This window comes from Pseudophryne corroboree, chromosome 4 (assembly GCF_028390025.1).
Source record: "Pseudophryne corroboree isolate aPseCor3 chromosome 4, aPseCor3.hap2, whole genome shotgun sequence".
NCBI lineage: Eukaryota > Metazoa > Chordata > Amphibia > Anura > Myobatrachidae > Pseudophryne > Pseudophryne corroboree.
In genome coordinates this window covers 32,970,521-32,983,134 of record NC_086447.1, presented here as the reverse complement: position 1 = coordinate 32,983,134, position 12,614 = coordinate 32,970,521, and the positions used below count along the sequence as shown (strand labels likewise).

The following is a 12,614-nucleotide window of genomic DNA, read 5'->3' as shown; positions in this document are numbered from 1 at the left end:
GCTCTGCTCAGCAGTGTAAGGAGAGGTGGGATGCTCTGTTCAGCAGTGTAAGGAGAGGTGGGATGCTCTGCCTAGTGTAAGGAGAGGTGGGATGCTCTGCCTAGTGTAAGGAGAGGTGGGATGCTCTGCCTAGTGTAAGGAGAGGTGGGATGCTCTGCCTAGTGTAAGGAGAGGTGGGATGCTCTGCTCAGCAGTGTAAGGAGAGGTGGGATGCTCTGCACAGCAGTGTAAGGAGAGGTGGGATGCTCTGCTCAGCAGTGCGAGGTGAGGTGGGATGCTCTGCTCAGCAGTGCGAGGTGAGGTGGGATGCTCTGCTCAGCAGTGCGAGGTGAGGTGGGATGCTCTGCTCAGCAGTGCGAGGTGAGGTGGGATGCTCTGCTCAGCAGTGTGAGGTGCGAGGTGAGGTGGGATGCTCTGCTCAGCAGTGCGAGGTGAGGTGGGATGCTCTGCTCAGCAGTGCGAGGTAAGGTGGGATGCTCTGCTCAGCAGTGCGAGGTGAGGTGGGATGCTCTGCTCAGCAGTGCGAGGTGAGGTGGGATGCTCTGCTCAGCAGTGCGAGGTGAGGTGGGATGCTCTGCTCAGCAGTTCGAGGTGAGGTGGGATGCTCTGCTCAGCAGTGCGAGGAGAGGTGGGATGCTCTGCTCAGCAGTGCGAGGAGAGGTGGGATGCTCTGCCTAGTGTAAGGAGAGGTGGGATGCTCTGCTCAGCAGTGTAAGGAGAGGTGGGATGCTCTGTTCAGCAGTGTAAGGAGAGGTGGGATGCTCTGCCTAGTGTAAGGAGAGGTGGGATGCTCTGCCTAGTGTAAGGAGAGGTGGGATGCTCTGCCTAGTGTAAGGAGAGGTGGGATGCTCTGCCTAGTGTAAGGAGAGGTGGGATGCTCTGCTCAGCAGTGTAAGGAGAGGTGGGATGCTCTGCTCAGCAGTGTAAGGAGAGGTGGGATGCTCTGCTCAGCAGTGTAAGGAGAGGTGGGATGCTCTGCTCAGCAGTGTAAGGAGAGGTGGGATGCTCTGCTCAGCAGTGTAAGGAGAGGTGGGATGCTCTGCTCAGCAGTGTAAGGAGAGGTGGGATGCTCTGCCTAGTGTAAGGAGAGGTGGGATGCTCTGCCTAGTGTAAGGAGAGGTGGGATGCTCTGCCTAGTGTAAGGAGAGGTGGGATGCTCTGCCTAGTGTAAGGAGAGGTGGGATGCTCTGCCTAGTGTAAGGAGAGGTGGGATGCTCTGCCTAGTGTAAGGAGAGGTGGGATGCTCTGCTCAGCAGTGTAAGGAGAGGTGGGATGCTCTGCTCAGCAGTGTAAGGAGAGGTGGGATGCTCTGCTCAGCAGTGTAAGGAGAGGTGGGATGCTCTGCTCAGCAGTGTAAGGAGAGGTGGGATGCTCTGCTCAGCAGTGTAAGGAGAGGTGGGATGCTCTGCTCAGCAGTGTAAGGAGAGGTGGGATGCTCTGCTCAGCAGTGTAAGGAGAGGTGGGATGCTCTGCCTAGTGTAAGGAGAGGTGGGATGCTCTGCCTAGTGTAAGGAGAGGTGGGATGCTCTGCCTAGTGTAAGGAGAGGTGGGATGCTCTGCCTAGTGTAAGGAGAGGTGGGATGCTCTGCTCGGCAGTCTAAGGAGAGGTGGGATGCTCTGCACAGCAGTGTAAGGAGAGGTGGGATGCTCTGCCTAGTGTAAGGAGAGGTGGGATGCTCTGCTCAGCAGTGCGAGGAGCGGTAGGATGCTCTGCCCACTGCTCAGCAGTGCGAGGTGAGGTGGGATGCTCTGCTCAGCAGTGTAAGGAGAGGTGGGATGCTCTGCTCAGCAGTGTGAGGAGAGGTGGGATGCTCTGCTCAGCAGTGTGAGGAGAGGTGGGATGCTCTGCTCAGCAGTGTGAGGTGAGGTGGGATGCTCTGCTCAGCAGTGCGAGGTGAGGTGGGATGCTCTGCTCAGCAGTGCGAGGTGAGGTGGGATGCTCTGCTCAGCAGTGCGAGGTGAGGTGGGATGCTCTGCTCAGCAGTGCGAGGTGAGGTGGGATGCTCTGCTCAGCAGTGCGAGGTGAGGTGGGATGCTCTGCTCAGCAGTGCGAGGTGATGTGGGATGCTCTGCTCAGCAGTGCGAGGTGAGGTGGGATGCTCTGCTCAGCAGTGCGAGGTGAGGTGGGATGCTCTGCTCAGCAGTGCGAGGTGGGATGCTCTGCTCAGCAGTGCGAGGTGGGATGCTCTGCTCAGCAGTGCGAGGTGGGATGCTCTGCTCAGCAGTGCGAGGTGGGATGCTCTGCTCAGCAGTGTAAGGAGAGGTGGGATGCTCTGCCTAGTGTAAGGAGAGGTGGGATGCTCTGCTCAGCAGTGTAAGGAGAGGTGGGATGCTCTGCTCAGCAGTGTAAGGAGAGGTGGGATGCTCTGCTCAGCAGTGTAAGGAGAGGTGGGATGCTCTGTTCAGCAGTGTAAGGAGAGGTGGGATGCTCTGCCTAGTGTAAGTAGAGGTGGGATGCTCTGCCTAGTGTAAGGAGAGGTGGGATGCTCTGCTCAGCAGTGCGAGGAGCGGTGGGATGCTCTGCCCACTGCTCAGCAGTGCGAGGTGAGGTGGGATGCTCTGCCTAGTGTAAGGAGAGGTGGGATGCTCTGCTCAGCAGTGTAAGGAGAGGTGGGATGCTCTGCTCAGCAGTGCGAGGTGAGGTGGGATGCTCTGCTCAGCAGTGCGAGGCGAGGTGGGATGCTCTGCTCAGCAGTGCGAGGTGGGATGCTCTGCTCAGCAGTGCGAGGTGGGATGCTCTGCTCAGCAGTGCGAGGTGAGGTGGGATGCTCTGCTCAGCAGTGCGAGGTGAGGTGGGATGCTCTGCTCAGCAGTGCGAGGTGGGATGCTCTGCTCAGCAGTGCGAGGTGAGGTGGGATGCTCTGCTCAGCAGTGCGAGGTGAGGTGGGATGCTCTGCTCAGCAGTGCGAGGTGAGGTGGGATGCTCTGCTCAGCAGTGCGAGGTGAGGTGGGATGCTCTGCTCAGCAGTGCGAGGTGAGGTGGGATGCTCTGCCTAGTGTAAGGAGAGGTGGGATGCTCTGCCTAGTGTAAGGAGAGGTGGGATGCTCTGCTCAGCAGTGTAAGGAGAGGTGGGATGCTCTGCTCAGCAGTGTAAGGAGAGGTGGGATGCTCTGCTCAGCAGTGTAAGGAGAGGTGGGATGCTCTGCTCAGCAGTGTAAGGAGAGTTGGGATGCTCTGCTCAGCAGTGTAAGGAGAGGTGGGATGCTCTGCTCAGCAGTGTAAGGAGAGGTGGGATGCTCTGCCTAGTGTAAGGAGAGGTGGGATGCTCTGCCTAGTGTAAGGAGAGGTGGGATGCTCTGCTCAGCAGTGTAAGGAGAGGTGGGATGCTCTGCTCAGCAGTGTAAGGAGAGGTGGGATGCTCTGCTCAGCAGTGTAAGGAGAGGTGGGATGCTCTGCCTAGTGTAAGGAGAGGTGGGATGCTCTGCTCAGCAGTGTAAGGAGAGGTGGGATGCTCTGCACAGCAGTGTAAGGAGAGGTGGGATGCTCTGCCTAGTGTAAGGAGAGGTGGGATGCTCTGCTCAGCAGTGCGAGGAGCGGTGGGATGCTCTGCCCACTGCTCAGCAGTGCGAGGTGAGGTGGGATGCTCTGCCTAGTGTAAGGAGAGGTGGGATGCTCTGCCTAGTGTAAGGAGAGGTGGGATGCTCTGCCTAGTGTAAGGAGAGGTGGGATGCTCTGCACAGCAGTGTAAGGAGAGGTGGGATGCTCTACCTAGTGTAAGGAGAGGTGGGATGCTCTGCTCAGCAGTGCGAGGAGCGGTGGGATGCTCTGCCCACTGCTCAGCAGTGCGAGGTGAGGTGGGATGCTCTGCCTAGTGTAAGGAGAGGTGGGATGCTCTGCTCAGCAGTGTAAGGAGAGGTGGGATGCTCTGCTCAGCAGTGTAAGGAGAGGTGGGATGCTCTGCTCAGCAGTGCGAGGTGAGGTGGAATGCTCTGCTCAGCAGTGCGAGGTGAGGTGGGATGCTCTGCTCAGCAGTGCGAGGTGAGGTGGGATGCTCTGCTCAGCAGTGCGAGGTGAGGTGGGATGCTCTGCTCAGCAGTGCGAGGTGAGGTGGGATGCTCTGCTCAGCAGTGCGAGGTGGGATGCTCTGCTTAGCAGTGCGAGGTGAGGTGGGATGCTCTGCTTAGCAGTGCGAGGTGAGGTGGGATGCTCTGCTTAGCAGTGCGAGGTGAGGTGGGATGCTCTGCTCAGCAGTGCGAGGTGGGATGCTCTGCTCAGCAGTGCGAGGTGGGATGCTCTGCTCAGCAGTGCGAGGTGGGATGCTCTGCCTAGTGTAAGGAGAGGTGGGATGCTCTGCTCAGCAGTGCGAGGTGAGGTGGGATGCTCTGCTCAGCAGTGCGAGGTGAGGTGGGATGCTCTGCTCAGCAGTGCGAGGTGAGGTGGGATGCTCTGCTCAGCAGTGCGAGGTGAGGTGGGATGCTCTGCTCAGCAGTGCGAGGTGAGGTGGGATGCTCTGCTCAGCAGTGCGAGGTGAGGTGGGATGCTCTGCTCAGCAGTGCGAGGTGAGGTGGGATGCTCTGCTCAGCAGTGCGAGGTGGGATGCTCTGCTCAGCAGTGTAAGGAGGGGTGGGATGCTCTGCTCAGCAGTGTAAGGAGGGGTGGGATGCTCTGCTCAGCAGTGTAAGGAAAGGTGGGATGCTCTGCTCAGCAGTGTAAGGAGAGGTGGGATGCTCTGCTCAGCAGTGTAAGGAGAGGTGGGATGCTCTGCCTAGTGTAAGGAGAGGTGGGATGCTCTGCTCAGCAGTGTAAGGAGAGGTGGGATGCTCTGCTCAGCAGTGTAAGGAGAGGTGGGATGCTCTGTTCAGCAGTGTAAGGAGAGGTGGGATGCTCTGCCTAGTGTAAGGAGAGGTGGGATGCTCTGCCTAGTGTAAGGAGAGGTGGGATGCTCTGCCTAGTGTAAGGAGAGGTGGGATGCTCTGCTCAGCAGTGTAAGGAGAGGTGGGATGCTCTGCTCAGCAGTGTAAGGAGAGGTGGGATGCTCTGCTCAGCAGTGTAAGGAGAGGTGGGATGCTCTGCTCAGCAGTGTAAGGAGAGGTGGGATGCTCTGCTCAGCAGTGTAAGGAGAGGTGGGATGCTCTGCTCAGCAGTGTAAGGAGAGGTGGGATGCTCTGCACAGCAGTGTAAGGAGAGGTGGGATGCTCTGCACAGCAGTGTAAGGAGAGGTGGGATGCTCTACCTAGTGTAAGGAGAGGTGGGATGCTCTGCTCAGCAGTGCGAGGAGCGGTGGGATGCTCTGCCCACTGCTCAGCAGTGCGAGGTGAGGTGGGATGCTCTGCCTAGTGTAAGGAGAGGTGGGATGCTCTGCTCAGCAGTGTAAGGAGAGGTGGGATGCTCTGCTCAGCAGTGTAAGGAGAGGTGGGATGCTCTGCTCAGCAGTGCGAGGTGAGGTGGGATGCTCTGCTCAGCAGTGCGAGGTGAGGTGGGATGCTCTGCTCAGCAGTGCGAGGTGAGGTGGGATGCTCTGCTCAGCAGTGCGAGGTGAGGTGGGATGCTCTGCTTAGCAGTGCGAGGTGAGGTGGGATGCTCTGCTTAGCAGTGCGAGGTGAGGTGGGATGCTCTGCTCAGCAGTGCGAGGTGGGATGCTCTGCTCAGCAGTGCGAGGTGGGATGCTCAGCAGTGCGAGGTGGGATGCTCTGCTCAGCAGTGCGAGGTGGGATGCTCTGCTCAGCAGTGCGAGGTGGGATGCTCTGCTCAGCAGTGCGAGGTGGGATGCTCTGCTCAGCAGTGCGAGGTGGGATGCTCTGCTCAGCAGTGCGAGGTGGGATGCTCTGCTCAGCAGTGCGAGGTGGGATGCTCTGCTCAGCAGTGCGAGGTGGGATGCTCTGCTCAGCAGTGCGAGGTGAGGTGGGATGCTCTGCTCAGCAGTGTGAGGTGGGATGCTCTGCTCAGCAGTGTAAGGAGAGGTGGGATGCTCTGCTCAGCAGTGTAAGGAGAGGTGGGATGCTCTGCTCAGCAGTGTAAGGAGAGGTGGGATGCTCTGCTCAGCAGTGCGAGGTGAGGTGGGATGCTCTGCTCAGCAGTGCGAGGTGAGGTGGGATGCTCTGCTCAGCAGTGCGAGGTGAGGTGGGATGCTCTGCTCAGCAGTGCGAGGAGAGGTGGGATGCTCTGCCTAGTGTAAGGAGAGGTGGGATGCTCTGCTCAGCAGTGTAAGGAGAGGTGGGATGCTCTGCTCAGCAGTGTAAGGAGAGGTGGGATGCTCTGCCTAGTGTAAGGAGAGGTGGGATGCTCTGCCTAGTGTAAGGAGAGGTGGGATGCTCTGCCTAGTGTAAGGAGAGGTGGGATGCTCTGCCTAGTGTAAGGAGAGGTGGGATGCTCTGCTCAGCAGTGTAAGGAGAGGTGGGATGCTCTGCTCAGCAGTGTAAGGAGAGGTGGGATGCTCTGCTCAGCAGTGTAAGGAGAGGTGGGATGCTCTGCTCAGCAGTGTAAGGAGAGGTGGGATGCTCTGCCTAGTGTAAGGAGAGGTGGGATGCTCTGCCTAGTGTAAGGAGAGGTGGGATGCTCTGCCTAGTGTAAGGAGAGGTGGGATGCTCTGCTCAGCAGTGTAAGGAGAGGAGGGATGCTCTGCTCAGCAGTGTAAGGAGAGGTGGGATGCTCTGCTCAGCAGTGTAAGGAGAGGTGGGATGCTCTGCCTAGTGTAAGGAGAGGTGGGATGCTCTGCTCGGCAGTCTAAGGAGAGGTGGGATGCTCTGCTCAGCAGTGTAAGGAGAGGTGGGATGCTCTGCTCAGCAGTGTAAGGAGAGGTGGGATGCTCTGCCTAGTGTAAGGAGAGGTGGGATGCTCTGCCTAGTGTAAGGAGAGGTGGGATGCTCTGCTCGGCAGTCTAAGGAGAGGTGGGATGCTCTGCACAGCAGTGTAAGGAGAGGTGGGATGCTCTGCCTAGTGTAAGGAGAGGTGGGATGCTCTGCTCAGCAGTGCGAGGAGCGGTGGGATGCTCTGCCCACTGCTCAGCAGTGCGAGGTGAGGTGGGATGCTCTGCTCAGCAGTGTAAGGAGAGGTGGGATGCTCTGCTCAGCAGTGTAAGGAGAGGTGGGATGCTCTGTTCAGCAGTGTAAGGAGAGGTGGGATGCTCTGCCTAGTGTAAGGAGAGGTGGGATGCTCTGCCTAGTGTAAGGAGAGGTGGGATGCTCTGCCTAGTGTAAGGAGAGGTGGGATGCTCTGCCTAGTGTAAGGAGAGGTGGGATGCTCTGCCTAGTGTAAGGAGAGGTGGGATGCTCTGCCTAGTGTAAGGAGAGGTGAGATGCTCTGCCTAGTGTAAGGAGAGGTGGGATGCTCTGCCTAGTGTAAGGAGAGGTGGGATGCTCTGCCTAGTGTAAGGAGAGGTGGGATGCTCTGCCTAGTGTGAGAGGTGGGATGCTCTGCTCAGCAGTGTAAGGAGAGGTGGGATGCTCTGCTCAGCAGTGTAAGGAGAGGTGGGATGCTCTGCCTAGTGTAAGGAGAGGTGGGATGCTCTGCCTAGTGTAAGGAGAGGTGGGATGCTCTGCCTAGTGTAAGGAGAGGTGGGATGCTCTGCTCAGCAGTGTAAGGAGAGGTGGGATGCTCTGCTCAGCAGTGTAAGGAGAGGTGGGATGCTCTGCTCAGCAGTGTAAGGAGAGGTGGGATGCTCTGCTCAGCAGTGTAAGGAGAGGTGGGATGCTCTGCTCAGCAGTGTAAGGAGAGGTGGGATGCTCTGCTCAGCAGTGTAAGGAGAGGTGGGATGCTCTGCTCAGCAGTGTAAGGAGAGGTGGGATGCTCTGCCTAGTGTAAGGAGAGGTGGGATGCTCTGCCTAGTGTAAGGAGAGGTGGGATGCTCTGCCTAGTGTAAGGAGAGGTGGGATGCTCTGCACAGCAGTGTAAGGAGAGGTGGGATGCTCTGCCTAGTGTAAGGAGAGGTGGGATGCTCTGCTCAGCAGTGCGAGGAGCGGTGGGATGCTCTGCCCACTGCTCAGCAGTGCGAGGTGAGGTGGGATGCTCTGCCTAGTGTAAGGTGAGGTGGGATGCTCTGCTCAGCAGTGCGAGGTGAGGTGGGATGCTCTGCTCAGCAGTGCGAGGTGAGGTGGGATGCTCTGCTCAGCAGTGCGAGGTGAGGTGGGATGCTCTGCTCAGCAGTGCGAGGTGAGGTGGGATGCTCTGCTCAGCAGTGCGAGGTGAGGTGGGATGCTCTGCTCAGCAGTGCGAGGTGAGGTGGGATGCTCTGCTCTGCTCAGCAGTGCGAGGTGAGGTGGGATGCTCTGCTCTGCTCAGCAGTGCGAGGTGAGGTGGGATGCTCTGCTCAGCAGTGCGAGGTGAGGTGGGATGCTCTGCTCAGCAGTGCGAGGTTGGATGCTCTGCTCAGCAGTGCGAGGTTGGATGCTCTGCTCAGCAGTGCGAGGTTGGATGCTCTGCTCAGCAGTGCGAGGTGGGATGCTCTGCTCAGCAGTGCGAGGTGGGATGCTCTGCTCAGCAGTGCGAGGTGGGATGCTCTGCTCAGCAGTGCGAGGTGGGATGCTCTGCTCAGCAGTGCGAGGTGGGATGCTCTGCTCAGCAGTGCGAGGTGGGATGCTCTGCTCAGCAGTGCGAGGTGGGATGCTCTGCTCAGCAGTGCGAGGTGGGATGCTCTGCCTAGTGTAAGGAGAGGTGGGATGCTCTGCTCAGCAGTGTAAGGAGAGGTGGGATGCTCTGCACAGCAGTGCGAGGTGAGGTGGGATGCTCTGCTCAGCAGTGCGAGGTGAGGTGGGATGCTCTGCTCAGCAGTGCGAGGTGAGGTGGGATGCTCTGCTCAGCAGTGCGAGGTGAGGTGGGATGCTCTGCTCAGCAGTGCGAGGCGAGGTGGGATGCTCTGCTCAGCAGTGCGAGGCGAGGTGGGATGCTCTGCTCAGCAGTGCGAGGTGGGATGCTCTGCTCAGCAGTGCGAGGTGGGATGCTCTGCTCAGCAGTGCGAGGTGAGGTGGGATGCTCTGCTCAGCAGTGCGAGGTGAGGTGGGATGCTCTGCTCAGCAGTGCGAGGTGGGATGCTCTGCTCAGCAGTGCGAGGTGAGGTGGGATGCTCTGCTCAGCAGTGCGAGGTGAGGTGGGATGCTCTGCTCAGCAGTGCGAGGTGAGGTGGGATGCTCTGCTCAGCAGTGCGAGGTGAGGTGGGATGCTCTGCTCAGCAGTGCGAGGTGAGGTGGGATGCTCTGCTCAGCAGTGCGAGGTGGGATGCTCTGCTCTGCTCAGCACTGCGAGGTGGGATGCTCTGCTGAGCAGTGCGAGGTGGGATGCTCTGCTCAGCAGTGTAAGGAGAGGTGGGATGCTCTGCACAGCAGTGTAAGGAGAGGTGGGATGCTCTGCTCAGCAGTGTAAGGAGAGGTGGGATGCTCTGTTCAGCAGTGTAAGGAGAGGTGGGATGCTCTGCCTAGTGTAAGGAGAGGTGGGATGCTCTGCCTAGTGTAAGGAGAGGTGGGATGCTCTGCCTAGTGTAAGGAGAGGTGGGATGCTCTGCTCAGCAGTGTAAGGAGAGGTGGGATGCTCTGCTCAGCAGTGTAAGGAGAGGTGGGATGCTCTGCTCAGCATTTTAAGGAGAGGTGGGATGCTCTGCTCAGCAGTGTAAGGAGAGGTGGGATGCTCTGTTCAGCAGTGTAAGGAGAGGTGGGATGCTCTGCCTAGTGTAAGGAGAGGTGGGATGCTCTGCTCAGCAGTGTAAGGAGAGGTGGGATGCTCTGCACAGCAGTGTAAGGAGAGGTGGGATGCTCTGCCTAGTGTAAGGAGAGGTGGGATGCTCTGCCTAGTGTAAGGAGAGGTGGGATGCTCTGCTCAGCAGTGTAAGGAGAGGTGGGATGCTCTGTTCAGCAGTGTAAGGAGAGGTGGGATGCTCTGCCTAGTGTAAGGAGAGGTGGGATGCTCTGCCTAGTGTAAGGAGAGGTGGGATGCTCTGCCTAGTGTAAGGAGAGGTGGGATGCTCTGCCTAGTGTAAGGAGAGGTGGGATGCTCTGCTCAGCAGTGTAAGGAGAGGTGGGATGCTCTGCTCAGCAGTGTAAGGAGAGGTGGGATGCTCTGCTCAGCAGTGTAAGGAGAGGTGGGATGCTCTGCTCAGCAGTGTAAGGAGAGGTGGGATGCTCTGCTCAGCAGTGTAAGGAGAGGTGGGATGCTCTGCTCAGCAGTGTAAGGAGAGGTGGGATGCTCTGCCTAGTGTAAGGAGAGGTGGGATGCTCTGCCTAGTGTAAGGAGAGGTGGGATGCTCTGCCTAGTGTAAGGAGAGGTGGGATGCTCTGCCTAGTGTAAGGAGAGGTGGGATGCTCTGCCTAGTGTAAGGAGAGGTGGGATGCTCTGCCTAGTGTAAGGAGAGGTGGGATGCTCTGCTCAGCAGTGTAAGGAGAGGTGGGATGCTCTGCTCAGCAGTGTAAGGAGAGGTGGGATGCTCTGCTCAGCAGTGTAAGGAGAGGTGGGATGCTCTGCTCAGCAGTGTAAGGAGAGGTGGGATGCTCTGCTCAGCAGTGTAAGGAGAGGTGGGATGCTCTGCTCAGCAGTGTAAGGAGAGGTGGGATGCTCTGCTCAGCAGTGCGAGGTGAGGTGGGATGCTCTGCTCAGCAGTGCGAGGAGAGGTGGGATGCTCTGCCTAGTGTAAGGAGAGGTGGGATGCTCTGCTCAGCAGTGTAAGGAGAGGTGGGATGCTCTGCTCAGCAGTGTAAGGAGAGGTGGGATGCTCTGTTCAGCAGTGTAAGGAGAGGTGGGATGCTCTGCCTAGTGTAAGTAGAGGTGGGATGCTCTGCCTAGTGTAAGGAGAGGTGGGATGCTCTGCTCAGCAGTGCGAGGAGCGGTGGGATGCTCTGCCCACTGCTCAGCAGTGCGAGGTGAGGTGGGATGCTCTGCCTAGTGTAAGGTGAGGTGGGATGCTCTGCTCAGCAGTGCGAGGTGAGGTGGGATGCTCTGCTCAGCAGTGCGAGGTGGGATGCTCTGCTCAGCAGTGCGAGGTGGGATGCTCTGCTCAGCAGTGCGAGGTGAGGTGGGATGCTCTGCTCAGCAGTGCGAGGTGAGGTGGGATGCTCTGCTCAGCAGTGCGAGGTGAGGTGGGATGCTCTGCTCAGCAGTGCGAGGTGGGATGCTCTGCTCAGCAGTGCGAGGTGGGATGCTCTGCTCAGCAGTGCGAGGTGGGATGCTCTGCTCAGCAGTGCGAGGTGGGGATGCTCTGCTCAGCAGTGCGAGGTGGGATGCTCTGCTCAGCAGTGCGAGGTGGGATGCTCTGCTCAGCAGTGCGAGGTGAGGTGGGATGCTCTGCTCAGCAGTGCGAGGAGAGGTGGGATGCTCTGCTCAGCAGTGCGAGGAGAGGTGGGATGCTCTGCTCAGCAGTGCGAGGAGAGGTGGGATGCTCTGCTCAGCAGTGCGAGGAGAGGTGGGATGCTCTGCTCAGCAGTGCGAGGAGAGGTGGGATGCTCTGCTCAGCAGTGCGAGGAGAGGTGGGATGCTCTGCTCAGCAGTGCGAGGAGAGGTGGGATGCTCTGCTCAGCAGTGCGAGGAGAGGTGGGATGCTCTGCTCAGCAGTGCGAGGAGAGGTGGGATGCTCTGCTCAGCAGTGTAAGGAGAGGTGGGATGCTCTGCTCAGCAGTGTAAGGAGAGGTGGGATGCTCTGCTCAGCAGTGTAAGGAGAGGTGGGATGCTCTGCTCAGCAGTGTAAGGAGAGGTGGGATGCTCTGCTCAGCAGTGTAAGGAGAGGTGGGATGCTCTGCTCAGCAGTGTAAGGAGAGGTGGGATGCTCTGTTCAGCAGTGTAAGGAGAGGTGGGATGCTCTGCTCAGCTGTGTAAGGAGAGGTGGGATGCTCTGTTCAGCAGTGTAAGGAGAGGTGGGATGCTCTGCTCAGCTGTGTAAGGAGAGGTGGGATGCTCTGTTCAGCAGTGTAAGGAGAGGTGGGATGCTCTGCCTAGTGTAAGGAGAGGTGGGATGCTCTGCCTAGTGTAAGGAGAGGTGGGATGCTCTGCTCAGCTGTGTAAGGAGAGGTGGGATGCTCTGCCTAGTGTAAGGAGAGGTGGGATGCTCTGCTCAGCAGTGTAAGGAGAGGTGGGATGCTCTGCTCAGCAGTGCGAGGTGAGGTGGGATGCTCTGCCTAGTGTAAGGAGAGGTGGGATGCTCTGCTCAGCAGTGTAAGGAGAGGTGGGATGCTCTGCACAGCAGTGTAAGGAGAGGTGGGATGCTCTGCTCAGCAGTGCGAGGTGAGGTGGGATGCTCTGCCTAGTGTAAGGAGAGGTGGGATGCTCTGCTCAGCAGTGTAAGGAGAGGTGGGATGCTCTGCACAGCAGTGTGAGGAGAGGTGGGATGCTCTGCTCAGCAGTGCGAGGTGAGGTGGGATGCTCTGCTCAGCAGTGCGAGGTGAGGTGGGATGCTCTGCTCAGCAGTGCGAGGTGAGGTGGGATGCTCTGCTCAGCAGTGCGAGGTGAGGTGGGATGCTCTGCTCAGCAGTGCGAGGTGAGGTGGGATGCTCTGCTCAGCAGTGCGAGGTGAGGTGGGATGCTCTGCTCAGCAGTGCGAGGTGAGGTGGGATGCTCTGCTCAGCAGTGCGAGGTGAGGTGGGATGCTCTGCTCAGCAGTGCGAGGTGAGGTGGGATGCTCTGCTCAGCAGTGCGAGGTGAGGTGGGATGCTCTGCTCAGCGGTAGGCTAGGTAATGTGCTCTGCTTAGCGGTAGGCTAGGT

General features: G+C 58.6%; 1 protein-coding gene across 4 annotated transcripts in view; it reads left to right on the top strand.

The window, feature by feature from the left end:
• Window positions 1-12,614, top strand: part of ASXL2 (ASXL transcriptional regulator 2) — a 114,198-nt gene that overhangs the window by 87,615 nt on the left and 13,969 nt on the right. The gene's annotated exons all lie outside the window — the stretch shown is intronic.